The 10,060-nt window shown below is 34.7% G+C and overlaps 1 long non-coding RNA gene across 1 annotated transcript; it reads right to left on the bottom strand.

Moving 5' to 3' along the window:
• Positions 1 to 7,727: 7,727 nt before the first annotated feature.
• On the bottom strand, positions 7,728 to 8,500 carry LOC122586418. The gene is made up of 3 exons (XR_006321988.1): positions 8,453 to 8,500; positions 8,219 to 8,344; positions 7,728 to 8,131 (listed from the first exon to the last, which is right to left on the bottom strand). It is a non-coding gene; the product is annotated as an uncharacterized LOC122586418 (long non-coding RNA).
• Positions 8,501 to 10,060: the final 1,560 nt, after the last annotated feature.

Below are 10,060 nucleotides of genomic sequence, written 5' to 3'. Positions count from 1 at the left end.
TTATGCTTGCTACTGTTTGCAAATATGCGACTCATGGATGATTCATGAGACTCATAAAGTGTCTTTCCAAACTATTAAGGTTTAAAATAAGTGTTAAGAGACATATAAGTGTCCATATGACATATGTAGGTTCTAAGTGTTAATTGGGTTTCGTTTATGGTAGATTATTGATTCTATACTTGTTATAGGTAGTCGAGAATATTTGCAAGGCTCGGTAACATTTGTAATCATTGTCTTGTGCGCTTCTACGAGGTAAGATACATGACTTTTTTCACGCTTGAGGCACAACAAAAGTAGTTTTCTATAATTAACCTCTTAATCTGATTATCTTATATGTGTTGGGTTTTCCGGGTTATGCGGGAGGTTATGTGGGAATGTATGCATGTTGAAATGATTTATGTTGATTATGATGATGTTTAAAGTAGAAGTAACTATGTGCATATGAAATATGATGCTTATAATGACGTTGCTATGATATGTTTAAGATATGTGTTGTTGAAAATGTCGTTGATATGCCTTGATGTTGATATGTGATTGCTTATATGTGGGACTTAAGTATGATATGTCTAGTTCAATAGATACACGTGGGAATTGCTATGAGTTGTGCACATTAGTGGGATAAAACGTTAAAGTAGATGTGGGATTAGTTAGGTAATGAATATACCTAATGTTAAAGCAAAGTGTGGAATGTGGGAAATCGTTCTAGCCTTAGTGTTATTGCGTAAAAGTAACAAAGATATAAATACGTGGGAAATGCTATAGCTAAATACGTGAGATTGATGTGGGAGGTGTTAAGCTTAACCCGTGCTATCCATCGATCCAATCCCCAGCAGGTCACATGCATGAAATGATAGATATACTAGCCTTGACTGCTGAGGGAAAGACTTAAGAAGAAGCTATCAAGGAGCTGGACAGAATCAAAGAAAATCAAGAAAATGAAAGGAAAAATCTTGAGTACATCAAGCAGCCTCTCCTTGAAAAGGATTAGCTAGATGGAGCACAAAGATTGATTTTAACCACTGGTGGTGCTATAGCTCTCTATAGACAAAAACATGCTGAAGTAGAGAAGCAGCTCAGCGAAAAGAAAGCCAAGTTCGAAGATGAAAAGGCTAAGTGGTTGAAGTATATGGAGGATAGGAAAAGGCCTCAAAGAATAATTGGTGCTGAGGCCTTCAAAGCTGAAATGGGTCTCAAGACCAACCTGGAGATCTTAAGGGATTGTGCTAACAAGCCAGTCAAATATGAAGGAGTTAAACCAACCACTCTTGGTGCCTCAAAATGGTTTGAAGTCTATATGCTGATAAAAGATAAGAAGGCTGCTAGTTATGACCATCTTTAAAAGATGTTGAAGGAATATTTTGAGAAGGCCTGGGGGTACGAGACAAAGTTCAAGGTTGACTTGCCTATGCTGAGGCAAATATTTGGTACTCCTGCAGCTGTCACCTCATCAGCAGGCCAGAGGGTTATAAGAAAGAGGAAGGAAATCTATCAACCCTTGTTTGTTGACCTTCCTCTAATCTCTGGTGATGCTGCTTTAAATCTCATATTGCCTCCCAGAAGTGTATTTGAAGAAGGGAGAGTATTGGAGTCCCCTGCTGGCATATTCTTCCAAAATTTTCAGAATGATCAAGTCTTCTTCAGACTGGTAGAGATTGAAAAAGCCTCTACGGGTTTTCTTATCAGCATCAGAAGAAGATTTGTAAAGATGGCAAGTGCCAGAATGATAATCAGCAAGATCGATGAAGAGCTGATGAAGCCTCACAGAAGAGAAGATCCAGTGCTGAGGATTGCCAAGCAAGAGGATGCTTGGGAGATTGAAGCAGCAAATCTGTAGATGTCTTTGTAATAGTATTAGTTTGTAATGTTCTTTCATGATATAAAAGGCATCTTTCTACCATACTTCATTCTTTTCTAAGTCTTATCTACTCAGCAAGTCTTCTTAGCGAATAGGAGGAGATTATTGAGTCTTGGATTCGCTGACAAGACTTGCTCACTGACGTGTGTCGTCAGCGAGTCCAGTGACTCTCTTCAGCGGGTTGTATGCTGCCCAATTTGTTGGTCAAGGCGGGAAGATTTCAAACCAGATGAAGACAAGAGTCACATGGTGGCTCTCGTAACTGTAATTTGCCTTGTATGGCAAAGGTACAGTTGGGACCAAAACAAGGGTTTTTTCTTTCATACCCAATTTGGTAAAGAAGACAAAGGCTCCTGCATGCAAGTACTTTGAGCCAATGGATCGTCGACAACCACCATCTAGTCACTATCAAAGGAAGGTTGTGTTGCCCTAATTCTCCTTTATAAAAGGCAACACAGCTGCAACACTTACTTTGTGTTTGTCACCATAAAAAGTGTGTGTCACTTGTCTTGTAATTGTTCAAGTTTTTAGTGTGTCTAGACTTAGCAATTACCTTGTTCATTTGTATTCTAGTAAGTCAAGTTGTAATATCGACCATGTATTCATCGTTCAATCAATGATACATATGATTAGACTTGCTTAGATCTTTTGCATTTGAATTTGTTATTGTTCTTGTTATTTACTTTCTGTTCTTTACTTACTGCCTAGTTAATTATAATACAAGTTATGCATTCGTGGACCATCAGTTTTGATAAGTAAAATATGACGAAATTTTAAGAAAGTAAAATGAAGAACGTTTAACCAAAATGTGTGTAGCTTACTTAGCTAATTTTATTAGCTAACACTTGCTTTTATGAAAATGTTGTGTCCTTCAGGATAAGCAGGTTTGAGCTAAGAAAGGATTAGCTTGGTGAGATGGGTAGATGCAATAAAGAAGACTAAAATAAATTGTTGAATGCTCAGATTTCCCATAGCCTATGTTTCGGCTAGATTACCTACGTTTATGATACGTGCATGTAATAATGTTGGTGTCATGACTTGGATTTCATTTACATTATTTTGATGATGCTATTAGTAACACCGTTTATGAAAGGTACCAACCATTTCGGTTGGGACAGTTTTTAAGTGATCCTATTTCCGCTACGTTTTAAACGCGCGCCGTTTGGCAAAAGTTTTTGAAATCCAGGTTTTTAAATTGGCGGGTGTTACACAACAAACCACCAATCACCACCACAGAACCTCACCATCAACCACCATCATCCACCACCAAAAGACACTGTGGCTTCACCACATTACATATCCCGATGAAAACTCCATCCACCCCCACAACACCACCTACTCAATCCAGTGTTGAGTCCACTACCACTTCCATCACCCTAGAATCACTCCTCGTCGCCGCTATTGGTTGTGTTATCTTCAACAGCACTACCACCATCCATCGATGCCACCACATCACTGTCATTTTCATTGCTGCCACATTGTGCAAGTATCATGCTCGTTACTAATTATATGTATTGATTTGTTTAATTTTGTCATTGCAGCTGGATCCAACTATTTTTAATACATATAGCCAGGCAAAATATAAGGAAAAAACAAATCCAAATGAGCTTCTTTCCTCTCTTACAAAATCCGTAGCCAACCCATGTATTGAACCAAAAATACCATTAATTATGTAGTATTTCTGAATTGTGTTTTATTTTATGTAAGGCAATATAGATAATTATATTGGTTTTTGTCTTTGGGGAAGTGGTAGTGTATTGGTTTTTGTCTCATGATAGTGTCCCCCGAAGCTTGTATGGGATTGAACCAAAAACATCACGAAGTGAAAACCGGTAGCTCGGCCTTCATTGATGAGGTTTTTTTAGTGTCTCGGGTCACTGTAATTAGCACAAGTTTTTTTTAACCTTTTTGTAATCCTAGCAGTTTAAGTGTTTGTGAATAATCTAGGTATAATTGTATGTTACTTATCTAGATTTTTGTGATTGATTGTTCTAATTCATGTTCACTAGTTCTTTGCTAGTGGCTGCTATTATTGTATAATATAGTTGTCATTCAAAAAAAAATATAGATAATTATCATTAACCTAAAAATTTTATTCTCTGTTTTTAGAAAAGTCAATATAGACTAATGAAAATACCCTAAACATTATAATTTCTTTTCATTTCCTAGCAAGGCCAAAATATATTTATTTTGCTCAACAAAAATCATTTTATTATATGTCCCAGACCTTTAGCTCAGGATCATCAGGAAGTGAGATAAAGCCCCTAAATGTGTTTACATCACGGGTTTGAATTTTGCAAGCGGAGGATTTTCCCCAATTATTTAGTGCTTCTGAACAGAGAAACTACACGACTTATGTCCATGTTTCGAACTATTTATCGGGATGTGACTCAAGAAGCATGCAAAATAATGGACTATCTGTTGTAGTATGAAAATGACTTCATCACGATCTATAGGCAACATACAACATTAGCTCGTGTACAAATCTTGTTTCCAGTCATACCAAATGTTCTGGGATAAATCAACGTTAGAGAAACAACTATTTACCTCTTTTAGAATTATACATGCTTCATTCGGTTCAAAAATTCAACTATGATTTGGTACCCAAACAACAAAGATCATAAATATTTCTGTAGTTCAAATCCACACAATGTACATAGGATGTGAAAGTTGTTTTCTGGTTAAAACATATACTTCACATAACCACCTGCCAATTAAGTAATAAATTAAGACCCGAGTTATCATTAAAAACTGAGTTACCAGAGCATTCAATAATCCAATTAATCGCATATCTTCCACGTACATAACCTACATATATGAAAGATAAGTGCCCAAATAACAAAGATCGTAAATGTTTCTCTAGTGAAATCTGCACAATCTAAATAAGATGGGAAGAAATAAATTAAGAATTTATATATCATTGAAAACTCAGTGACCATGGCATCCAGTAAGATTATGAAGTCAATCAGACCGTTCATTGATAGATACAAGTGTAAATGTATCATAAGAGACGGAATAAAGATATAATTTCCCTTTCGTTTAGATATCAAGTCATGGATCGAGTTCAACTCATTTCGTGTCTTCCACCTGACCCTACCTATTATCTTTTTCTCAAGTACAACATTATCACCCACTTTGGCCCTTTACCTCATATGCCAATTTTCCACCTAAGTATTTGAAGAAATAAAATGCACATCAACCAATTAATTCCATACACGTACACAGATCACATGATTTAAACTCTAAAGTGGAAGTCAAATTAAAAGTTAACAACCTTTAATTTGGCAAAAGAAATAACCATGAGATAACTCGACACAATGGGTACAGAAAATGTGTCTAAATGCGACCATACTACATGATGCCTTTAACAGTTTAGAAACAGTAAGTTGGTTGAAGGGGATGCCTTCTGTCAAGTATCCACTGTTGGTTTGATATAAACCTAACCGAGCATGTTCATCAGACAATGCATATCTTGGTGTGTTGTTCAAGTGAAAACAGAGAATGTTCATCAGACAATTTTACATGAAAATATACATACGGGTCCCTATCAGATTGGAGTAAATGGGTTGACGAGCCATGGAATATGTTGTAACATTGAGTTTTAATTTAGATTAAATTGTCATGTATTTAGATCTATAGAAGTCTATATCTTCGTCAAGATAGCAAACTAATCCTTATTACTGTAGCATAGATTCTTCTAACAGAAATTGTACTTGGGCTAAATTACGAATATATGAGATTTTCAAGCAATTAGATTTTTAGATTATCTTACCATGTGCTGACAGTGGAAGATTTCACTATTATTTTGGACAGCAATCATTCATGAACCAAGCATTCTTTCCTTAGCAAGTAAAGCCATTATATGTCTCCAAACCACTTCAAGCCGACTAAAACTTTCTGTTATGAATTCCATCATGAATCACCAGAGATATAAAGGGTCAAAAACAGGTTAAGAAACTACCATTCAAGTTCGTACTATTAGAATTAGAATCGTGACTACAATAACTTACCAGGACCAGCAAATATGTGTTCTGACTGGAACGCGAAGAGTGATGGTGAATCCCAAATGGAGTAACAAGGTTTCCTACCGCATGAGAAATTAACCTTATATTTTGCAGTCTCTTCAGTTATCCAGTGAGCAACTTATCTTCAAAAAAAATTAAAAAAAAAAAATTGTTATCAGCAGTACAAGAAAACGCATTTTAACACTAGTCCAGCTTGGGATTGGGAAAATGGTATATGGTTTTAACATGTCCAACTACTGATCCAGTATTCCAATCTAATTATAATGTTCTACAAGATTTAATAAAGCAAACAAATACCAATTATTTACTACTGCAACCAGATGGCGTTCAATGGACTTAAAATACTGCACAATTCAAGATGGGTTGCTGTTACAAAAGACCAATTACAGTTATAAATTCCTAATAACACAGCCGTTACAAAAATGATCCTGGCTACTATAGATGAAGAACTTTATATGAAGCCCAATAAATCACGCATCAACTTTCCCTTCAGACAACAAAAGTGTAAAAAACCACCATGTACTAAATTTACGTTGCATTTATCACTAAGCATCCAAGAATAGTGAACAAAAATATGTTGATAGATAGTTCAATCGATACAAGTGCAAGCATTTAACCTCTCTTTTTCTATAATTGGATAGGGTGCCTATCTCACTGTTAGGATTCTTACCCAAAATATATTTAATATACGTAAAAGATATTACTTCCTATCATCTTACCATGCACAGAACAACAATAAAACAAAACAAATAACGAAGAAACTTATAAAAACGTTCTACGTTAAACTGACATCAAATATTCTTATTGGTGACTCTGCTGCATTGCATCAGTCAAAGTGGAAACCTATCTCGCAACTGTTAGCTTCATAGAATCATGTGGCTTTTGAATAGCCTTAACATGAATTCCCAAAAAAATAAAGAGTCAAAAGCAGGGGATAAAACAATATTCAAGATACCACATTCAAGTTCGCCCTATAAGAGTTAGAAACGTGACTCTGATATCTTACCATGACCAGCACATGTGTGTGCAACTCTGACAGAAATGCAGAGAGTGACTATGGATCCCAAAGGGCGTATAATTGAACTACTTATTAGTCACGTTAAATTAAATCGGCAACAAATTAAAGAAGTTAGTACCATTTACCAATATGTTTGCATACAATTGGTCCCTTTGCGTCTAAAAAAATATTTGCAACAGCATGATATGAAAACAGACAGGATGTAAAAAACATCTTTAAAAAAACACGAATATGTGTACCAAACAATTGCAATACAATTACAAGTAAAAATCTTTAGTTTACAAAAAATGTAATACGAGGTTCACATTTATATAACTATACCACAATTAGCACTTGCCAGGATACACATGCCTACGCAAACTACGAGGTTGAGGTGTTCTACCTTTTCACACGAAACAACAAGAAAGGAATTGCAATTGCATTTCTAGGTGACAATTGGAAGGTATTTTGCAACGTAAATGATATTGAATAGACATTTGCTGATGTTAACACAATTAAATAGATTGAACTACAACCTTCAGATTTTTAACAGCGAGGCCTGGCCATAGATGATAGGTGTTGATTTGGACCACAATGGTAACAATAGGCATCACCTTCATAGCAAACAACGTCCATATTTTCTAAAGCAGTTTGATTACCGTATCCTCAGCAACCACGTGATGACATTATCCTATTTAAGTCGATAACATTCTTACACCATGTAATATATTTAATATGAATAATTATATTTGCAGATTTAACAGATGCACACCATAACTTGCCCTGTATGGTCTTCTTGCTCCATCGGTTAGTGCATCTTCCATACTCAACAACTTGATCTTCAATTTCCTTAATACAGGACAGGCATTCCTGTCAGGTTTCTTGGAAGATTTATTCAAGTCTGTGGAATTAGCCATGTGCGTCTCAACTGAAGTATGTGTTGTTTGTTTGCGCGCTAATGAAGAACTTAGACTTTGCCAATCTAAAATAGAATCTCTCAAGTGTACCACCACATGATCACTTGTGTTGAGATAATTCACAAGGCTACTAATTTCTTCTGCACATGACAACATATACTATCTGCCGTAATATAGGTTGCTTAACCACGACTTTGAGGCAAACCCTCCATGTCATCAACTAAAGATGGAAATCCCCAGTACAATCTTCCAAAAGAGTCATTATCCAAATATTTCTTAGCCACTTCTGTCCTCAATGATTCATCGATATCAAAGACGACCTGAGTAAGAAAATTTCCTGATACAACAAAATTAAAAAGATGAGTTGCTCATTATCGATGGACTAGCTGCTTAAAAAGAGCACAAGTAGGAGAATGCATGTAACCTTTGAGAATTTTAAAAATCCGCGGATTCAGGCAATCTACATGGTACTCTAGACTGCATCTTTTCGAGTCACACGGCAACATGTTTACATCGTTTCGGGTCCAATTTAGACAGCTTATATTGGTAACTATAATCAAAATAACAAGATTTAGAATTTATTTACAAAAGAGAGAGAAACACAACAGATATATAATGCAAGAAACATAGAAAAAAGAAAATCAGAGAAATGTATTACCTTGATAAGAAACTTTGAGGGTTAAGACTGAAACCCTAAGAAAGCCAGCTATCGTTTTATGTATGAAATGAGGGATATGCTGGTCTATCTATTATAGAGTGACTCTCAGAGGTCTGAGGAATTTGTGTTTGTTGGGTGAGTGTTTCTACCGTTGATTGAGTGGAATGTGACTAATGATATCCGTTGGATTATGATCTGTGTTTTGACTAATAACATGCTTTGATTGGTTCATAACTTCATTTCGTGATTGCAGCTGGATCCAGCTTTTTGTATAATACTGCAATAAATAACTTGTATTTATTTTTTATTTTTCTTTTTTTTAGTAGGAAAATATTGTACTTGCATCAAATAAAGAATAGCTAAGTAATGCAACGGCATTGATAGTTTCTTTGTTTATTCAACATATTATGAATTTCAGACAACAATATAACATAATAACAATATAATGCACTCTGTTTTGTAGTGTGAAAGAAAATAGTAATAAGTTTGTATATAAACATCTATATAGTAAGACAATATATAAAGATTAATATTTGCTAAAATACGTGTATTTTACTTTCCGTTTATAGCAAGGCAGTATAGATTATTAGTTGAAGTGTGTTCGTGTAATGCATGGAACCGAATATGTTTCAAGTTATGTGACAAGAACACACGACTAAAAGGTTAGGGTAATGATGACCGATGTTCACGATGATGGTGCAAGGGAAAGAGATATAATGATATTAATTATGCTCTAAAGTTAATTTTTGTTTAAATCTTTTTAAACATTTATTATTATGTCGATTTTTTAGTTTATAGTAATATATTAAAATTTTGTTTTACTTAATTTGAATTTTTTAACTACTTGACTTCACATTAAATGTTAAATTTTATCTATACTTCTATATAGACAAACTACTCATTCCCCATTCAACTATCTACCTTTGAATTACCTAATATATCCTTTACATTTAAACTACCTTCACACATCTTATCTCTGAAATTCCGAAATTACCCTTAATAAAAAAAACCTCACAATTACCTAAAACCCCTATTGTTATAAAATTCTCATTAACTCTAAAATTATTGCTGAAAGTATTGTTACGGATAAGAAAATCATCTTAATTGTCATAGATTATATTCCAAAATGTTTAAACAATAATTACCTTTTTATAACTCGCGAAATTACGAACCAATTATGTCATTCGTATATTCGTATTAACTTTTAATCTTTGACTATTTATTTTTTAATTGTCTTGGTCTCCTCCCCTACAATTGTAAATAGTTATTTTTCATGGCTAGCGTTTGCAATTCATTATTTTTTCCACCTAATACGCGACTTATTTTTAGAATGATATATACGGTTAGATCTTGCATTGATGCATCTCATGAAAGTAAACTGAATGTTATAAACCGTTACGGTGTCTAAAGCGTTATAGACTGTCGCCGCTGCAATGTGCGAGAACCACTCTAGTTAGACTATAAACATGAAGTAGATAAACTTAAAATTTCAAATTTTAAGATTTTACTCAAATATTTTATAATGTACTATAAGTTTAAAAGGTAACCGCGCGATACGGTGGTATAATGCTAACGGCGACGACGATTGGGTGGTAGCGTTGATTGACA

Source organism: Erigeron canadensis, chromosome 2, assembly GCF_010389155.1.
Source record: "Erigeron canadensis isolate Cc75 chromosome 2, C_canadensis_v1, whole genome shotgun sequence".
NCBI classification, from domain to species: Eukaryota; Viridiplantae; Streptophyta; class Magnoliopsida; order Asterales; family Asteraceae; genus Erigeron; species Erigeron canadensis.
This window is presented reverse-complemented; position numbering and strand designations above follow the sequence as displayed.